General features: G+C 35.2%; 2 long non-coding RNA genes across 4 annotated transcripts; one reads left to right on the top strand and one right to left on the bottom strand.

The window, feature by feature from the left end:
- Positions 1-6148: 6148 nt before the first annotated feature.
- LOC148790592 (uncharacterized) lies at positions 6149-13076 on the bottom strand. 3 transcript variants are annotated; one of them, XR_016077153.1, is made up of 4 exons: positions 12565-13076; positions 11764-11988; positions 11413-11622; positions 6149-6833 (listed from the first exon to the last, which is right to left on the bottom strand). It is a non-coding gene; the product is annotated as an uncharacterized LOC148790592 (long non-coding RNA). The 3 variants fall into 3 exon arrangements; XR_016077151.1 differs by lacking the exon at positions 12565-13076 and having other exon boundaries at positions 11764-12558; XR_016077152.1 differs by lacking the exon at positions 12565-13076 and having other exon boundaries at positions 6149-6700; positions 11764-12556.
- A 2928-nt stretch (positions 13077-16004) lies between these two features.
- Positions 16005-17806, top strand: LOC148790591 (uncharacterized). Its single transcript, XR_016077717.1, has 2 exons — positions 16005-17369; positions 17489-17806. It is a non-coding gene; the product is annotated as an uncharacterized LOC148790591 (long non-coding RNA).
- Positions 17807-21252: the final 3446 nt, after the last annotated feature.

The following is a 21252-nucleotide window of genomic DNA, read 5'->3' as shown; positions in this document are numbered from 1 at the left end:
CTCGATATCACCTTGAATATTACTTGAATAACATCAAGAAAAGAAGCATCAATTTATCCAACTCAAATCCTGTTTATCAAGCACATTGCGTTTTAGAAAATAAATAATAATTAAAGATACATCATTTTCAAGGCATAGATTGACACTGGGTGTTCTTCCATGTGAATTGTTTTTCATGTTGTTAGTTACAAATACAAATTAAACCATCTATTTTGATGACAAATTGGTTACTAAATTAAAAACACAGAAAACAAGTTATTGGTAGTTTAAATGTTTGTTACCAAAACAGAGATAAAAATGAGTTTAAGAATTTCTGGTTTAAGAATCATGTTTTCAACTTTTCGTATAATGATCTTTCATGAGCTCAACATCTTTCCTAAATCATACGGCGTCTGTACTCTAAATTTGTTTTCGTTTTAAAAACCAACATTTTGATGATTTCAAAAAAATCTGAATCGATTCTTTTTTTGAAATAAAAAAACTTATTTTTGCATCTCAAAACAAACTCATGATTCAACAACAATCATGGGACTATTGATGATCCTTGTAGATCTTCAAACTGAAAAGTAAAAGGGAAAAAACAACATTTCTGTTTCTTTGTGGTTTTAGGTTAAATTACACCCATTTGATGCTGATCCCAATTATCTAAATATAGCTCTGGGTAGTTGCTTTTCTAATAAACAAGTTATTAAGTAGGTTGTGAGCTCCTTCTTTATGAAGCTGAAATTGGGTTGATTGCTATATATGATAATATTTGAAAACACCATCCTTTATTCTTCATACCCATATCTGAAAAATAATATGTTCCTTAAATGTGCAGTCTTAGATCCACCTTTTCCAAGGATGTCAATAAGATATTGATATTTAAACAAACATCAAGAAATCTAAAAGTTTGTAGCAATAAAATCAGAACTTTAGCACTCAAAGAAAAATATCAATTTTAAATTTTTCTCCTTCTCACCATGTCCTACGGAGATGGGGGGGCAGGGGAGCCATGGTTCCCCCTATGCCCGAGAAACCTCTATGTATGATGGGCCCTTGTCCATCTTTATTTGCTCCTTCTAATCCCATGGTTGGCCTTCCCACTCAACCTTGCCAATTGAAAACTAACCAATTTTCTTCTCAACTCCATGCAATGAAACCTAACTTTTGTTTTTGTTTTTTTTTTTTTTTTTGAGTTCACATGTAGATGGATATATCTGTAATGAACCCTCTAGGTCTGCTTTAGTACTAACTCCTAGTAGGGACTAAGGGCGCTGCCATTTAACATTATCGGTTCCACCAGTGCCTTTTGCTGTGACTACGGTGTATTTGCAGCATTATGGCTGGCATTACTGACCTGGAACTTTGAAGCATTATGGCTGGCATTATCGGTTCCACCAGTGCCTTGGATGATGATGATGATTCAGTTGGTCATTGGCCTGGAACTTTGAAGAATGAGATTTTCTATATTGAGTAACTTGAACAAGAAGACTCTCTTTACAATATTTACTTTCTTCTATCAGATATCAGCCTAATATATCGCAATATCCGTGGTCAAAGAACAATCAAGCTCTATGTGGTGTACAATGTATTAGAGGTCAGCCTGTAGATCAAGAGATTATGTCAATTTGGATGCACATTGCTTGCTTATTGAAATTGAACGTTATAATGCTTGGATTGAAAATCTATTTTAACTGATCCTTCAAACTGTGACAGATAATTGATAAACTATGCCAATATTTTGGCGGGAATGTGTTGCCAACTCTGTTCAGTTCTTCAGAGGGGCTTGCAAATTCTTCACCAGAAAATATGAGATTTTGGCTGTGGAGATATATTTCTGATCAAGCATTAGCTATTGTTTTATCTAATATCGTTTTTTGTGGTTTATGCTTTTTTGTTTTAGATTTTTTGGTAGCTTGGTCAAGGCAATCACTTTGTCTACGTGTATTGTTGCCCACAATAATGCACTGCTTTCTTTGCTGGTATCAAATAATTTTGCTGAGATTAAGATTAATGTGTTTAAACGCTTTAGCAAAGACAACATTCACTGTGTGGTGTACCATTGAATGATGGATATGGCACTGAACAGAACGGAATGGCAAAACAGGATTCAGGTATCTGAACCCATATAGTTGGGACAAGGCTTAGATGATGAAGATGAGACTAGCACCATTCTCTCTGAAACTTAAAACTGAAGTAGAAGTTCTTGTATAGAGCCTACTTGTCTCCAGAATAGCACAAGTGTTCTCAAGGTCTTAAGAGAAAAGGTGTAGGGATTTCCAGTAAGGACTGATTTGGACCACAAAATGCTGAGTTGGTTGCAATAATAGAAGCTTAAAGTTGCCACCTACCATGATTTTTTTGTTTTGATAGCAAAAGAAAAATCTTTATCACTTATAATGTGCAAAGACAACACCTTCACTGAAACACAACACCAAACAAGAAAGCAAACACTCACTGACCATTACACCTCTTCAAAAGAAACAGGCTCTCCACCTTTCTCACACCTTCATAGCTAGCAAAAAGAAAACAAGAATCCCCTTCATCAAAGCAACAACTTCAGACTCCCCACTCTCTGCCTGAGCCACTGCCTCTAAACCTCCCAATCAAATATTTCATCCTACCTGACCGTTGCACCCATTGCCTGAACCACTGCCTTTTGCCTGTTCCTTGTAAGTTGTAATTAGGTACATGCTCATGCTTACATTCTTTCCTTTGAGATAAAGATGGTGGCCATGATGATGCTTTTCAAATTTCTATTTAGGTAATTTTTTCTTCTTTTGTTTTTTGTTAACCAGAAGTTGGTAAGAAAGAGAGAGAGAGAGACAGCTACAACAAAATGCACAACATGTTGCATCCATAAAGCAAAGAAGATGCTAACACATTCCTTGGGAAAAAAATTAGAGAGAGAGAATACACAGCAATATCCATGGGTCTACATGGACACCAGGAAGTCGTGCTATCAAGACAGATCTGCAAAATGATGTCATTCCTAGACTATTTTATCCCCAGGCACTGAAATCTTCTTTTTTTCTCCCTTTTTGTAGGTGGATTAATTTGGCTTTTCTCGATGTCGTGCTATCAAGACAGTATGAGTTTTACTTGCAACCTTCAACCCGGAATTAACAATGTCAACAAACAGATCATCCGTAGGCTCCAAATCTCCAATAGTCATAACACCCAACAATTTAGATATGCCATTAAAGTTTGTTTGAATCACAACTAAAAGAAGCTCAGGATGCATCTCAATATCACCTTGAATTAAACTTGAATAACATCAAGAAAAGAAGTGTCGCTACAAATTTCCAATATCATTAATTACAAGTTTGAAAACAAAATTAGACACGGACTCGGTGGCCAATATGTTGTGAAAGGCATTTGGTGGTGGGCATTTTACTATGAACAGTGAAGAGTGGTTTCTCCTTGTTGACCAATTGGCCTGATTTATCCAACTCAAATCTTGTTTATCAAGCACAGTGCATTTTAGAAAATAAATAATAATTAAAGATACATCATTTTCAAGGCACAGATTGACCCTGGGAGTTCTTCATTGTGAATTGTAAAAGATACTTTGAACCTTGTTTGCAACCTCCAATGAAACACAAACATTTTTTTTTATAATATTCGAAAGGGCTACACAAGACGGGGATAGCACATCCCACATATCACTATACACAATTACACTAAGATCGTAAGGAAGAGCTCTTGGATTGAATGTTGAAGAGGCATCCCCAAACGTTTGCGCTTCACGAGCTAACCAGTCAGAGAATGACCTTGTTATCTTCCAGATTCCTTCTTAGTGTAATTTAGAGTGCAGAAAAGATATCAACTGCAAAAAAATCATGTACCTTTGTCTGTTGTATTATCTAGTTAGATATCCGAAGAAGATGAAGATATCAACTGCAGGCTTGTTAGAGAGGTCCAGTATAGTGAGGTTAGACAATGAGTATGCCGAGCAGGTATTGTTTACTGCAGGTGTCTTGGTAGAATACTTTTGGAGAATGAGTGGAGCATTATATAATCAATTTTAACTTTTATTACCTGCACCAAGACCAAGGCAAGTGTCCACATAGTATATTATAGATTAGTGACTGTTATACAATGTTTCTAAGTGGCATTCCAACATGAAGACCTTGTGGCCATGGGATAGGTGTCCTATACTAGTGGACCAAAAACTAAATTAACATTGATAATTCAAGCTATCACAGGTCTTCCCAGATGAGTGAGCAAATGGTTGCCTGAAACGTTAAATTTGGTTTACTGGGATTTTGTTACAGCTCAGATACAAATATTAACAAATCCCAGTTATCTCTGAATCGTATGTTACCAACTTCAAGAATTTTACAAGGTAGCCTCTGATTTCTAAAGATTACACTCGATTATTTTTAAAGCGTGTTTGCTACCAGTTTTGGATGGTGAAAGAATATTTCTATGTTTTGTGTAAATTTCTGAAATCCCACTTGAAGTTTCTGCCCATTGCTGAAACCTCCCCTGAAGTTGAATCCAGACATTTTCTTGCAAGATTTCATTAATTTATGATTTTCTTGCTATTGACAACTTGGCTCCAGGGCTTCAACAGCCATGTTGACATCTCTCTCCTTGGCAGAGGAGAGCTAGGTTCATTAACCTGAGAATTAATAGTAGGTTAACTGTTTCTTAGTATACTCCTCTATGGGTGCCCTTTGTTTCTGACACGTGATAGTGCACTCATGGTAGTATTTCACCTGTTAGAGGGAAAGAAGTCTGCCCAAATCTATAGAAACCACATGACAATGTGGATTAATGGCATTTATCAAATACAATCTCATTCTCTTAAGACGAGCCCTCTTGTTAGAACAAATGTCTAATGGATCAACCAACTGTTGTTAGCAAAAAAATTACTGATTGGGGTTAATATATGGTTACAAAGTTGAAAATGTAATAAAGTATTAATAATAATAAATAAAAACAGTTACAGTTAAGATCAAGTGTAGTTTCAGTTCTTGTTGGTAATAATAAATAAAAACAGTAACAGTTAAAACATAGCAGAACATAGCTCTGTAGAATCAGGTCAGAATGACTACTAGTAGAGGTTTTGTTAGCCGTTGAGAATAAGATCATCATTAACATTCCTCTACGAATTAAAAGAAATAATTGCTCAATATATCAAAAAATCGAAACTGCTTGTAGTTTAGACATGCCTTATTTTCATGAGTTTTAACTGAACAAAAGGGTGAAGCTACTTATGATTTTATCTCATTGATGGAATCATAAGAAGAAATAGCCTTGATAGAGAAAAGGCTCGTTCCTCCATTAATTTATTGGGTCCACAGTGTCACAAGCTATAGATATACGGCCATCAGATTCATTTGGGTGGACAAAGAAAGGGTGGAAAGAGGAGGGAAGGATGACTCCACAGTTCAAACGATTGTGTTACATATAAATTGTTCCCCTTGTTTGGGAGTATATGATAGAGAGAATGGTTTTCCATTAAAAAAGACAGAAAGGTTTTACCTAGGCACAATGTTCTTATCATTTATTTGTAGGATTCACAATCAATCAAATATCTGGATTTATAAGTTAGAAGATTAAAAGCTGTGTATGTGTATTTATCTGGATTTGACCAAGGCACAGTGTATGTGTATGAATTGACAAGGTCGGATTAAGTGCCCAAAAAATTTTCCACAATGCTGTACCCTCATGGCCCTGTACCCTCATTTCCCCTTTGTGAAATTTCTTGAGAATGAATTTTCCCACAACTTTCTGTTTCTCTCTTATTTTTCTATCAAACCAAAAACAAAAACCGTCTACATGTTTTAATATTTTAATTCCAATCTTTTCCCCCAACGGGATTTTATTCTAATCACCAGCTGGCAAGGGCTTTGGGTCTCAAATTTAATTAACCCCATCAATGGAGGAAAAAATTATGAAAAGTCTCCTAAGTTAAAACAGTAGCTAAACAATTAAGTGACATAATTCATATGTTTGAGTGAATGTCACACTCCTTTGAGGAAAGAGCTAAAATGAAATCCAAATGAATGGGGCCATTTTTAGGTCCCAGATCAACATTTTATATGAAAGATTCCTGATCATTCAGTCTTTTTGATCGACTGTGAACGATAATTGTCATGTGTTAGGCTAAGCAAGTGTAAAAGATACTTTAAACCTTGTTTGCGACCTCCAATAATGAAACACAAACATTTTTTTTTATAATAGTCAAAGGGGCTACACAAGACGGGGGTAGCACGTCCCCACAGATCTCCAGACACAGTTACAATAAGATCACAAGGAAGAGCTCTTGGATTGAATGTTGAAGAGTCATCCCCAAACTTCTGGGCTTCACAGGCTAACCAGTCAGAGAATGACCTTGTTATCTTCTTGATTCCTTCACAGGCTAAGAGTTCTGTGATGGGTTTGCATCATATACAACGGGAGGGTTGTTCGTCGTCTAAGAGTTCTGTGATGGGTTTGATAGTGTTATCAAGTCAATCTGCTGTTGTCATCATGGCAGATCGAATGGCTGTTGGATTTCATTCAGGATGGACTGCTTTCATAAGTGCTGCCACTCCTACTGCATGAGGACAAGCCATGGAGGTTCCGTATAAGATGTTGAAGTTTCTAATCAACTTTGTTGATCCTTCGTTAACCACAAGACTTACTGAAAGCCAAGATGCAAGAACAAAGGAGTTGGGAGCTGTGAGGTCAGACTTTAGAACGTGGTGGCAAATTGCAGACGGTCCTGAAAAACAAATCAACAATGAAGATGAGAAGTAAATCTGCAACTTGATCAACATTCTTCAAGGAAAACTTGAAGGACTTGCATTGTCTGTTTAACTTAGAGTCATAATTAGCCCATCCAATGCGCTGATTAGCTAGATCATAAACAAAAAAACAAAAAAGAAGATTAGTTTTCTTCTCATTAGTCATGCTTACCAACTCACAGCTTTTAACTCTTGTACTAATTGAGGCAAATATACATGCAAGATTACTGGTGTTGACAATGCATTTGCATCACTCAAAATGTAGTTGCCAATATCATGATTTTGTTTCAGACAGCAGAACTACTAGGCAACAGTTTGATCTTTCATAAAAATGGAAGAAAGTATTTCCAATGTCTAAAAGTAGAAAGATTTTAGAGAATCTAAGACAATTATTGATGGAAAAAAGATTGTTGGAGAAGTAAGAATTGGCATAACTAGCTAAACCTCAGAATGGACTTTCAATCAAATTTTTATCCTGATATAACTTGACTAGTCGCAACAGGTTATCTTTTATCTGTAGATAAAATAAACAAGTTCTTCTATATGTTAACAGTTGACACTTCTCTCATGGCCTATATTCCATGATATTGTAAGGGACCAATTAGTATGATTTGCATAATTGCATCTCAAACTACTTAAGATAGGCAATAGTTGAGATTTTCCCTGCAAACAATGTAGAGAGTGCATATAACTAAAAAGGCCATTATCCAATCACGGCCCCTGCTATATGGGGACATGGGAGGGGTAGACTGGATAGTGCTAACTCCTAACATTTGGCATTTTCTTTTGCACAAAGTGACGGCTCTCACTCTCACGATATGAGAGTGCACATATCTCTCATCCAAAAATAGAATTCAGTGGGAACTTTTCAAGCAATTTACTTCTATTCAACTCATGCCTAACACTTCACTGTGAGAAGTTGTTTATTAGATACGGTTGTTGCATAACTTAAGCCCACTTTCTAAAGGTTTTGGCAACTAAGATTCTACGCCATGGATAAATAGTGGATATACTTTTGGATTTCTACATTGCAAATGCATTTATGAAATTCTTAGTTGCTATTTCTCCCTATTGGATATGGTGTCATGCCCTGATTTATTGCAATGTATTCAAGAGTTTGTGAACACACTACACAGATTACATTTAAAAATGAGTATAATAGTGACATTTTATGTAGCCAAAAAGTGAAAAATTACCAACAAACCACAAAATTAGGAAAAACGAAAACTTAGTTATACTTCACATTTACACAACCTCCAAGACCTAAAATTCAAGAGATCAGTGACGGGTGACGCAAAAAGAGCTAAGGGTAGAACAAAAAGGACATGGGTAGAAGTTGTTAGAACTGATTTAGGCACTAAAAATTTAACAGTGGATAGGGATTTAACTTGAATGGATTGACGAAAAAGGATTCATGTAGCCAACCCCAAATAGCTAGGATAAGGCGTGGATGATAATGATGATGACATATTAGGGATGATTATTTAAGACCCGACCTGACTTGCAAATTTATGGAGCCAAAAAGCCACATTTCTTCCAAGCCTAGCCTAGCTTCGACCTACATTAAGACTACAAAAAATGCAGATCTGTGATGTTTAGCTATATTAGGGTAAACCTGATATTCGTTGTAACCTCAGAATGAACTTCCAGCTTGCAACCTTTAATATTGTAACCTCAGAATGAACTTTGAGCCAAATTTTTAGCCCGATATAACTGATATGATCGCAAATCTATAAATTTAGAATTGTCTTGAGATACCCTACAGCATGTTTATGACATTTGGGCATACTAATTCAATATCTTAGCATTAATATAATAATAAAATATTATACAACTAAAAATAAGATAATAATAATAATATATTAACAATAAATATTAATACACATTTAACTAAATATTAATAAAATAATAATAAAATAATATGACTATAACAAAAAATTAATAAATTAAAAATAACAAAAAGATATTAATTATTAAATATAATAATAAAGTATAAACACAATATCACTAAAATAATAAAAAACATTAATAATTAAATAAAAAAAATTCCAAAAGTTATATTAAGATAAAATAATAAAATAAAGAGTATATTATAAATATAAGTCGTAATAAAACATTTATGAAAAATCCATAAAATAATAATAAATAAATAATAAAAAAGCGAAGGTATTAATTCGTTAATTAATAATCATAATAATATTTAAGTACAATATAAGATGTTAAGATATATAATTAAAGTAATAATAAATACTAACATATTATTTCTTAAATAATACTAAATTAATTTTAAAATGATAAACAACAATAATGGAATATTATTAAACTAATAAGAAAATAATAATAAAATAAAAATTATGAATAAAATACTCATAAATTAATGATAAATACTAAGGTATTATTTCTTAAATAATACTAAATTAATTTTAAAATGATAAACAATAATAATGGAATATTATTAAACTAATAAGAAAATAATAATAAAATAAAAATTATGAATAAAATACTCATAAATTAATGATAAATACTAAGGTATTAATTATGGAAAACTAACAAAATCATAACAATGTACTAATAAAATAATTATATATTAATAAAATAAACATAAATATTAAAATATTGAAGTCTAATGTGTGCCCAAACATCACAGACAAGCTGTAGGATTTCTCAAGACAATTCTAAATCTTCTGAACTGCAATCACATCAGTTATATCGGGATAAGAATTTGGTTGAAAGTTCATTCTGAGCTTACAATTAAAGGTTGCAAGCTGAAAGTTCATTCTGAGGTTACAACGAATATCAGGTTTATCCTAATATAGCTAAACATCATAGATCTGCATTTTTTTTGTAGTCTTAATGTAGGTCGAAGCTAGGCTAGGCCTAGAAGAAATGTGGCTTTTTGGGTCCACAAATTTGCAAGCCAGGCAAGCGAGAATAGGTTATAAACAATCATCCCTAATATGTCATCATCATCACCATTCATGCCTTATCCTAACTATATGGGGTTAGCTACACGAATCCTTTTTCACCAATCCATTCAATTTAAAGCCATATCCACCGCTAAATTATTAGTGCCTAAATCATTTCTTACTACTAATACCCTTGTCCTTTTGGTCTACTCCTAGTTCTTCTTATGTCACCCGTCGTGGATCTCTTGAATTTTAGCTCTTAGAGGCTATGTAAATGTGAAGTATAGCCGAGTTTTTTATTTTTCCTAATTTTGTATTTCATGATTTGTGCTTTGTTGGTAATTCTCCACTTTATTGTCTACACAAAATGTCATTGTTAAACTCATTTTCAAATTATATCTGTGTAGCGTACACAAACTCCTAAATACATTACAACAAATCGGGGCATGACACTATATCTAATAGAGAGAAATAACAAAGAAGAATTTCATAAATGCATTTGCAGTGTAGACAACATTAAAATATCTCCACTATTTATCCACTGCATAGAAGCTTAGTTCCCAAAACCTTCAGAAAGTGGGCATAACTTATGCAACAACCATATCTAATAAACAACTTCCCACAATGAAGTGTTAGGTATGGGTTGGATAGAAGTAAACTGTTTGAAAAATGAAAAGTTCCCTGAACACTATTTCTGGATGAGAGATATGTGCACTCTCGTATGGTGAGAGTAAGAGCAGCCACTTTGTGCAAAAGAAAATGCTAAAGGTTAGGAGTTAGCACTATCCGATCTACCCCTCCCAAGACCCCAGATAGCAAGGGCCACAATTGGATAATGGCCTTTTTAGATATGTGCACCCTCCACATTGTTTGTAGGGAAATCTCAACTATTGTCTATCTTGAGTAGTTTGAGATGCAATTATGCAAATCACAAAAATTAGCCCTAACTCAACTCTCGAGCATCGGATCCTGAACCCGACCCTGACCCCGACCCCGACCCTATAGGGTTTAACCCGACTCGACCTGTAGCATTTCAAATGTATTTTTTAACATGTCTTGGAGACATAAAAAACATTAATTTCAGTTAGGAAGTTGTTTTATACATTCTAAGGTGTTACTTTTTCCATTTTAAAAAAGAAGAAAATCAAAATCAACATGTAAATAAAATATAAACACTAAGTCTATATAGTTAGAAGTCAAAAAATGCAAGAATACTTGGCATATATGTAGGTATCATGACCCAACGGAGTGGGCTAGTCAAAACCCGAAGCCGAACCCAACTGGGTCAAAGAATCAAAACCCTAGCCCGGCCCAAAAGCCGAATACACCTGACCCTAACCCAACCCTATAGGGTCGGGTCACGTCGGGTTTACCATTTAACCCGACCCAATGTCATCCTTTGTTAACCTATATAAGAACTTCCTCATTTTGTTAAATATATTTAATTTCTTAGTTTTGCATGTCATCAAGAATAACAGTTTAATAGGCGATTAATTTAAGCAAAATAATGCTTTCATGTATACATCATAATTATCAATAGTAAAACCTTTTTAGAATGAACTTCATGACAAAGATATAGATATATACATATCTAGGCATGTATACAAATATATACAGAATATATTTACATATCTAAATAAAAACATATGTTTATAGTGTATGTTAGAAGCCACAAGGATACGCACACATGACATAAATGCAAAGGTTAGCATATAACCAGTACTCATTCTCTACATTATGGACTAGAGCATACAATGGAGAAACATTCAAGTCAGGATTCATACCCCATAAAATGGTCATCCCTTCGTCCTGAACTCCATGGAAGCCAATGCACCAAAATTCTTGCCCCATCCTGGGAGAAATGTTAAAAATTTGAATTGAAACCTTTTGGTGGCAGTTGTGAAACGACGGACAGTCCGTCCTGCCCAAACCCAAAAATCCCATCATCAGCTCTGTCTGGCTTGGTCAAGTCTCCGGACTGATAGTTGCTACATCTGTTTCAAGAACAAATCTCTATCATGTAAGTTCCAACTAACATAATATTATCCCCACCACCCAAGTCATACAAAAGAACCTATCTGATACATAATGCCTACACAAAAATTACGGTAGCCAAAGAATTTGTTACCAAATACCTCCCGGGAACTGTGTCAAAGAATAACATATCATGTACAATAATAACCCGATGTCCCATTTCCATCACCATACTAAAAGGAGTAACCACACTGGGAATTCTGAGCAGTGCAGCCACCATCTAAAGTTTGAACCGCCAAATTACATATTTCATCTGGATGAGGTGGCAGCATCAAAGTAATTCAAAGCAATCTACAAAAATGTAACAGTCTTGGCAAGGATTACATCTGCAAAAATATCACTGGAAATGAAAGAAGAGGAGGGAGGGAGAAAAAATAAAATAAAGAAAGAAAGAAAGAAAGCTTTAGATTTAGATTCAGGCCGTTATATTTGGGGCAACCACGGCATTGCAGGTGATCGACAAGACATCACTTCCGGTGCCAATTTGAACATAATTCTTTTGCAGGAGAGTTTTAAAGAAAAAAGAACTACAATAAATCCCCACCCAGTAGAGTTTTAAAGAGATCAAAAACCGACGAAGATAAACAAATCAACATCTTCAGAAAACCCATCTATAAACTACATCAAAAGCATCAAAAGAGAAAGAAAGGTATAGACCCACATAACTGTCAATTTACAAACGAAAGAACGTCAGAAGATCAAGAATCATCTAATCCAGAACCATTAAACAAAGAAAAGGAAAACAGTAAAGAAACAAAGAATATCAAGAACCCATCAATATATATTATAAAACGAGTAGGTAAAAGAACACAAACAAAACCCCGAATCCAAACGCCATCCTCAATTGAACCCAGAGCGTAATATCAACCAAGGAGCAAAAAAATAAAGAAAGAAAAAATTACCCGACTGTGTAAGGATTGTAAGCACTCTCGACGGGAAAATCGACGATCCCACCTTTCATGATTCGGCGGTACACCGGAAAGGCTCTTTCGAGGTTCGGAAATCGACAAAACACCACCGCTGGTAGGAAGACGGCGCCCAAAACCATGATCAGAAACCCGACATTTCGTTTTGATTTCCCGACAACAAGAAAAAAACAAACGGATCTTATACTATAAATCCAGACAACTCAGAGACGATCGAGGTGTGTGTCTTCTCGGAAGAATAGAGTGTGCGTGAGAGAGAGAGAAAGAGAAAGGAAGAAACAGCGAGGAGACTAGCAAAGGGCCCAAGCAGAGAAATCAAGAACAGAGAATAAAAAGAGTTCCATGAGACGAGACGTTGACAACGGCCACCAACAGACAGAGGATTCAAAATCACATTTATGTATGTTTTCTTCCTTCACTTCCACCTTCTCAAGCTTCTAAAGTCTAAAGTAACGACGAGTGCGTACAACGCACTCCCCAGTTTCGGCTTATGATGATTGATGGTAACAGTTTCGGCTTATCCAATTTATTTATAAGAGATACATGGAATCATTCCTATCCCCGAATCCAATGGTTGATATTCTCGTTCTTCGAATCCAATGGTTGACATTCTGGTGCTTAAATGATGATGGTCTCACCACGCACGTGGTAACAGCCCGGGTTCTCGCACCGCCCATCTTAACACCTCTCTACTTCTTCTTCTGACACGTGGCCTATACATTTTAAGGCGATTGGAATAACTAATCAAGTCTAATGGAATTCAAATCGCACCGCCCATCTTCTAAATACAGTTTTGTGGCTTTTTGGAGGGTGAAAAACTGTAAATTACTTAAGCCTCCTATTTGTTTTAACCCTTGCAAAAACCTCCCTTGACCTTTCAAATAAGTATGTAAACACACCCCTTCTGTTAAATTCCCTAATGTAAAATAATGGATAAAGTTGACATAGTGCTTTAAACTTTTTAAAATCTCAATTTTACCCATGTGTTTTATTGAGATGAAGATTTTGTAGATTACCCTCAAAATCTTTTTAACCCAATTTTACCTCTGAGAATTTTATTGATAATATCTTTTGATTTTATTACTTGATTTATTCATTTTAGTGAATATTTTGACTATTTTATTATTTGTCATTGATATTTTATTAATAGCACAATAATTAGTTTTATTAAATTAACAATTTTACGACATTTTTATTTTTATTAAATTAATTATTTTATATGTTTTGAAATGCATATTTTTCTATCTTGTTGGTCATAAGGGCATAGTTGTAATTGTAACATCTCTCTTACATGAAATTTAATAAAAGGAGTATGCTAGCGTATTTACTTGAAAAATAAAGGGAGGTTTTGCAAAGGTCAAAAGGGATGTTGAAATAATTGTTACATAATCCGGTGGAGTTTTAAGTAATTTACCCAATTACCCTGTTTTGTGTTATAATTTATAAACAATTACCACTATGTAGAACCAAGGTTTTCGAACCGCCATTGATTCGGGCAATCGGATAGTTCGGCCGAGGAACCGTCTAGGCAATCGGTTCTGTTTTACCCAAAAGTCGGTTTTTGATAAAAAACCATTGAAAAAGTCAACAACCTATTGACTTGGGCGGTCGAATTACCGTTTTTATTTATTTTTAATTTGTTTGTTAGAACGAACCATCCATTTGAACCGGACGACAGGATGGTCGGACCGTTGACCCCGAAACCTGTGACTAGAACGCTAGGATGTATGATATATTCAACTAGATCAACTGCCTTGACTAGGGGTTTGCAATTCTACGTACAAAATGTCATAATCCAAGTTAATTGAAGGTGGATATATAAAATTCTAGGAATAAATGAAAAATTAAATGCAGCTGGTAAACTAATCATGAAAGAACCTATCAACCTATAATGAACGAGAAGGATTTAAAAGCAAAATAAACAATGAAAATTCAAATAATACTGAACATAATAGTTTCTAACAGAGTTTTCAAAATTGGATTGGATTGGACGGTTGGTTCGGAAAAACTGGGAATCAGTTAGGTGATTGGTTTTGTTTTGCCCCAAAACTGTTTTTTCGCCAAAAAAAAAAAACGTTGATTTGGTTAGCAAACCACTGACCGGGTAGTCAAATTAAACCATCAAACCATCAACCCAGACAACGGCTTTTTCTCCTTTTTTATTTTTTTGTTTTTTCTTTGTCAGAGTGCGCCGTCCATTCAGACTGGACGGTTGGACTGTTCAACCCAGGAACCAAACCCTAGAATGGTTCCCTGCCCGGTTTGATTTTAAAAACCTTGGTCTCTAATTACTTAGAAAATAAGGGATGAATGGATTAATTTATATAGAAATGAAAATAGAAATACCAAAACATAATTGTGGTTAGGGGTGCCAATGGACAATGTTCGGGTTGGGCCACATCCAAATAAAATCAATTTGAACAGATTAGACAAACCAATTAGACAAATTGAATTGGACCTGTTCAGACTTAATGGTCCAATATATTTATTAGATTGGATAGGACCTGGTCCATTTGTAATGGGTCTATATTGGACTGAGTCGGACTGAACCAATATCCGATCCATTGACATATGATAAAAATTCAGGTGTCAGCAGACCAGGTTCAGGATGGACCCAATCTAAATTAAAACCAATTTGAATAGTTTGGAGTTTGGACGGTCTAGACACAGAATTGGACCAGTCGTCCATAAAGGTCCAAAGTATTTTTCAGATTGCATTGAATCTTAGTCCATATGTACTAAATTCATACTGGGAAGAGCTTTGACCAATAATCAAAACCCAGTTCAGACTTTAATTCTTCATGTTTGGTAGGCATGAGGCAGTGTACGCAGGGATATGTTGAATGGGTGGAATAGGTAAAACAACTATTGCTAAGTGTGTCTATGATTAATCAAATATATAGCGTTTCACTCGGTGTTCTCAAAATCTGACCGAAGAAAAACTAGTCACCTGACCAGTTCTGTTTCACTCCAAAATCGCGTTTTGGCAAAAAAAATCATTGATTTGGTCTATAAATCATTGAACCAAGTAGTTGAACCATCGATCTAGACAACGGTTTTCTGGTTGTTTTTGTTTTTATTTTTTTTAGAATGGGCCATCTGTTCGGACTGGACGATTGGAGCATTCGATGTGGGAACCGGTGCCCATAACAATTCCTTGTTTGGTTCGGTTTTAAAAACCTTGGTTTCTCTCCCAAAAATTAAATGACGCTTTCAGTAGGATTGTATCCTAAATCACCTGACGTGGCGTTGAATTTCTCAACACGCTTTCAAATCCCAAAAATTAAGGTTGTGTTTGGTTTGAAGGAAAAAATAGGGAAAGGGGTAACCATTTCTCTCTTCATCTTCCTCTTCCTTTATAGTAACATATATTAAATTAAACAAATCAAATCTAACAAGACAATAAGGTGGGAGAATGAAGACAAACAATCTTCATCCCATTCTCCATTTAAGTGGCACATTTTAATTTTTCTATTTCTTTTGTAGAGGTGGGGAGAGTGGGGGAGGAAATCAACCGGGTTCTTCTACCCTAGGGACTTCTTTCATGCAGTTGATAAATCCTATCAGATGGCTGCTTTTCATCTGCCAATATCACTTTCTTGATCTTTTCATGATGGGAATGATTGGATACTGTAAAAATATATGGAAGCAGAAATGACAGCTTCTTTCCATGCTCTGAGCCTGGCAGCTGTCTTGAATGTACAATAACAAGAGAAAAGCTGTTGGGGCGAACAATGATTGGATACTTGTTCATCCATATGGCTCAGTTAGAATAGTTGGAACAGCTGTTGGGGCGAATATTCCTTAGCTATCTCAATATGTAAGATATAGAAATTTGAGTATAACTTTTTCAATGAGTTTTTATGTTATAGTTAGGATATTTATTTTAACCGGTTAAATGTTTTTGTTTGTAGTTTAAACTAGTACAACGTTGTGGATTTAAATGATGAAAAAAGTTTTTTTAATTTCTTATTTATATAGTTTTTGTTTAATTCTACTTTACATGCTTTTCATATTTTCCAAGACAAGTTGCAATGGATTTAATATTTTCTCAATTTAGTTTGTTTATTCAATAGATAGATTTGATTTTCTCAAGCACGTAGTGAAGAAGCTGCAGAGAGGTGTCCTTTCCCTATGCAGAAGGGAAGACAAGATTGGAGATGTGAAGGAGGGGCATTTTGCAGTGTTCACAACAGGTGATGCCGAGCCAAAGGAGTTCCTTATTGCATTGAACTATCTTGACAATCCTGAATTCTTTAAGCTGCTGGAAAAAGCGGAACGAGAGTTTGGATTTGATCAGAAAGGTGTTCTAGCAGTTGTACCTTTCCAAGCAAGTGAGCTCCACAGGATCCTATTGTTATTCTTTATAAGATAACCTAATGATGCTTGTGGCAGGCAGTTCAAGAGACCACATGCAGCAAAGCTATCTGATTTTGGGTGTTTAATTGTGTTGGCCCTTGGAGTCATTATTCTTCAAGAAACAGGTGGAGTAAATGGAACTTCTGGATCACATTAATAATGTCCCTCCAATGTTCCTTGACGAAAAAAAAGTCCTACAATTTCCTTCTTTATTCAGTTGGTCATTGAACCGACCCGATATAGTTGGGATAAGGCTTGGATGATGATGATGATTCAGTTGGTCATTGGCCTATATTGAGTAACTTGAACAAGAAGACTCTCTTTACAATATTTATTTTCTTCTATCAGATATCAGCCTAATATATCACATGATCCGTGGTTAAGGAACAATGAAGCTCTATGTGGTGTACAATGTATTAGAGGTCAGCCAGCAGATCAAGTGATTATGTCAATTTGGATGCACATTGCTTGCTTATTGAAATTGAACGTTATAATGCTTGGATTGAAAATCTATTTTAACTGATCCTTCAAACTGTGACAGATATTTGATAAACTATGCCAAAATTTTGACGGGGATGTGTTGCCAACTCTGTTCAGTTCTTCAGAGGGGCTTGCAAATTCTCACCAGACAATATGAGATTTTGGCGGTGGAGATATATTTCGGACCAAGCATTAGCTATTGTGTTATCTAAAATCCTTTTTTGTGGTTTATGCTTTTTCATTTTAGATTTTTTGGTAGCTTGGTCATGGTAATCACTTTGTCTACGTGTATTGTTGCCCACAATAATGCACTGCTTTCTTTGCTGGTATCAAATAATTTTGCAGAGATTAAGAGCAATGTGTTTAAACGCTTTAGCAAGGACAACATTCACTGTGTGGTGTACCATGGTGAGTTTTTGTTCTACCTTTGTTCTTGTTTGGTGGATTGGTGATCCACTACCACTGTCTGCCTTTCCACCCATTGAATGTGATCTGTGTTTCTGATGCTCAGACTAGTTAATAACTATGAATATCCTAAATGGTCCTGGGTCCTGCAATAATTGCATGCCATGGAGACAATTGATAGTTCTTGTGATTTATCTTGATAGGGCAGTCTTGGTCTATCTGTTATCTTTCCAAAACTTTCCATATTTCCTTTTTAATTCTATAAACTTTTCCACCTTGTATGTAAGATTGGAACATGACAGAGCAATGCCCCATTGTTGATTGCTGGTCATAGTCAAATGTCATTCTCTCCACAATTGAATGATGGATATGGCACTGAACAGAACGGAATGGCAAAACAGGATTCAGGTATCTGAACCCGTATAGTTGGGACAAGGCTTAGATGATGAAGATGAGACTAGCACCATTCTCTCTGAAACTTAAAACTGAAGTAGAAGTTCTTGTATAGAGCCTACTTGTCTCCAGAATAGCACCGGTGTTCTCAAGGTCTTAAGAGAAAAGGTGTAGGGATTTCCAGTAAGGACTGATTTGGACCATGAAATGCTGAGTTGGTTGCAATTATAGAAACTTAAAGTTGCCACCTACCATGATTTTTTTTTTTTTTTTGTTTTGATAGCAAAAGAAAAATCTTTATCACTTATAATGTGGAAAGACAACACCTTCACTGAAACACAACACCAACCAAGAAAGCAAACACTCAATGACCATTACACCTCTTCAAAAGAAATAGGCTCTCCACCTCTCTCACACCTTCATAGCTAGCAAAAAGAAAACAAGAATCCCCTTCATCAAAGCAACAACTTCAGACTCCCCACTCTCTGCCTGAGCCACTGCCTCTAAACCTCCCAATCAAATATTTCCTCGTACCTGACCATTGCACCCACTGCCTGAACCACTGCCTTTTGCATGTTCCTAGTAAGTTGTAATTAAGTACATGCTCATGCTTACATTCTTTCCTTTGAGATAAAGATGCTGGCCATGATGATGCTTTTCAAATTTCTATTTAGGTAATTTTTTCTTCTTTTGTTTGTTGTTAACCAGAATTTGGTAAGAAAAGAGAGAGAGAGAGAGAGAGAGAGAGAGAGAGAGAGAGAGCTACAACAAAATGCACAAGATGTTGCATCCAGAAAGCAAAGAAGATGCTAACACATTCCTTGGGAAAAAAATTAGAGAGAGAGAATACACAGCAATATCCATGGGTCTACATGGACTCCAAGAAGTCGTGCAATCAAGACAGATCTGCAAAATGATGTCATTCCTAGACTATTTTATCCCCAGGCACTAGAATCTTCTTTTTTTTTCCCTTTTTGTAGGTGGACTAATTTGGTTTTCCTCAATGTCGTGCTATCAAGACAGTATGAGTTTTACTTCCAACTTTCAACCCGGAATTAACAATTTCAACAAACAGATCATCCGTAGGCTCCAAATCTCCAATAGTCATAACATCCAACAATTTAGTTATGCCAGTAAAGTTTGTTTGAATCACAACTAAAAGAAGCTCAGGATGCATCTCAATATCACCTTGAATAAAACTTGAATAACATCAAGGAAAGAAGTATCGTTCCAGTAACATTAATTTCAAGTTTGAAAACAAAATTAGACACGGACTCGGTGGCCAATATGTTGTGAAAGGCATTTGGTGGTGGTTATTTTACTATGAACAGTGAAGAATGATTTCTCCTTGTTGGCCAATTGGCCTGATTTATCCAACTCAAATCTTGTTTATCAAGCACATTGCGTTTTAGAAAATAAATAATAATTAAAGATACATCATTTTCAAGGCACAGATTGACACCGGCAGTTCTTCCATGTGAATTGTTTTTCTTGTTGTGAGTTACAAATACAAATTAAACCATCTATTTTGATGACAAATTGGTTTGTAAAATAAAAATCACGGAAAACATGCTATTGCTAGTTTACATATTTGTTACCAAAACAGAGATAGAAATTTGTTCAAGAATTTCTGGTTTAAGAATCACGTTTTCTTCTAATGATCTTTCATGAGTTCATCATCTTTCCTAAATCATACAATATCTGTACTCAAAAATTTGTTTTTGTTTTAAAAACCATCATTTTGATGGTTTCAAAAAAATACAAATGGGTTCTTTTTTGAAATAAAACAAACTTATTTTTGCATCTCAAAACAAACTCATGATTCAAGAACAATCATGGGACTATTGATGATCCTTGTAGATCTTCAAACTGAAAAGTAAAAGGGAAAAAACAACATTTCTGTTTCTTTGTGGTTTTAGGTTAAATTACACCCATTTGATGTTGATCCCGATTATCTAAATATAGCTCTGGGTAGTTGCTTTTTTAATGAACAAGTTATTAAGTTGGTTGTGAGCTCCTTCTTTATGAAGCTGAAATTGGGTTGATTGCTTTGTATGATAATATTTGAAACTTGCAACAAAGAAAAGAACACCACATTGGCTAACACCCCCACAATAAGTTATTCAATTCAGCCACCTCAGCCATTGCATTCTAAAGCCCACTGTTCTTCTAAACTCAATTGATTTATTTGTTTCAAAAAAATGCTGTTGAATAGAAGGATATCAAGAAGTTGATTCATAAGAATTCAACTAGACAGTGACATTGCATAGAGAATTAAGTAATTTGGCTAATGGTAATTTCCTAGATGATGAGATTTTGAGTAAAATCAAGAAAAGAGGCTCCCTATTTGGGTCAAAAAGGGAGATTCATCTCTGCTACACATGGAAGCATAATGTGGCCATTCAATTCAACAACTTATATCAGCCTTCCACTGCACCCGTTGTATGTTAAGACTATGTTTGGCTTTGATAGAAAATAAGAGAGTAACAGATAGTTGAAGCAAAGTTGTCAAGAAACTTTGTGAAATTTCTTGAGAAATTTCCCATCTCTTTCTGTTTCTCTCTTATTTTTCTCTTGAACAAAAACAAAAACAGTCTACATGTTTTAATATTTTAATACCAAACCTTTCCCCCAAAGGGCTTTTATTCTAATCACCAGCTAGCAAGGGTTTTGGGTCTCGATTTTAATTAACCCATCGATGTAGGAAAAAATTATGAAAAATCTCCTAAGTTATAACAATAGCTAAACAATTAAGTGACATAATCCATATGTTTGAGTGTATGCCACACTCCTTTGAGGAAAGAGCTAAAATGAAATTCAAATGAATGGGGCCATTTTGAGGTCCTAGATCAACTTTCGATATGAAAGATTACTGAGCATTCAGTCTTTTTGGCCAACTGTGAAAGATAATTGCCATGTGTTAGGCTAATCAAGTGTAAAAGATACTTTGAACCTTGTTTGCAAACCTCCAATGAAACACAAACATTTTTTTTTTTGATAATATTCGAAGGGGCTACACAAGACGGG

Source organism: Nelumbo nucifera, chromosome 6 (assembly GCF_055504915.1).
Source record: "Nelumbo nucifera cultivar China Antique chromosome 6, China Antique-T2T, whole genome shotgun sequence".
Classification (NCBI taxonomy): Eukaryota; Viridiplantae; Streptophyta; class Magnoliopsida; order Proteales; family Nelumbonaceae; genus Nelumbo; species Nelumbo nucifera.
The sequence above is the reverse complement of the archived record's forward strand: the minus strand, read 5'-3'. Positions and strand labels throughout refer to the sequence as shown.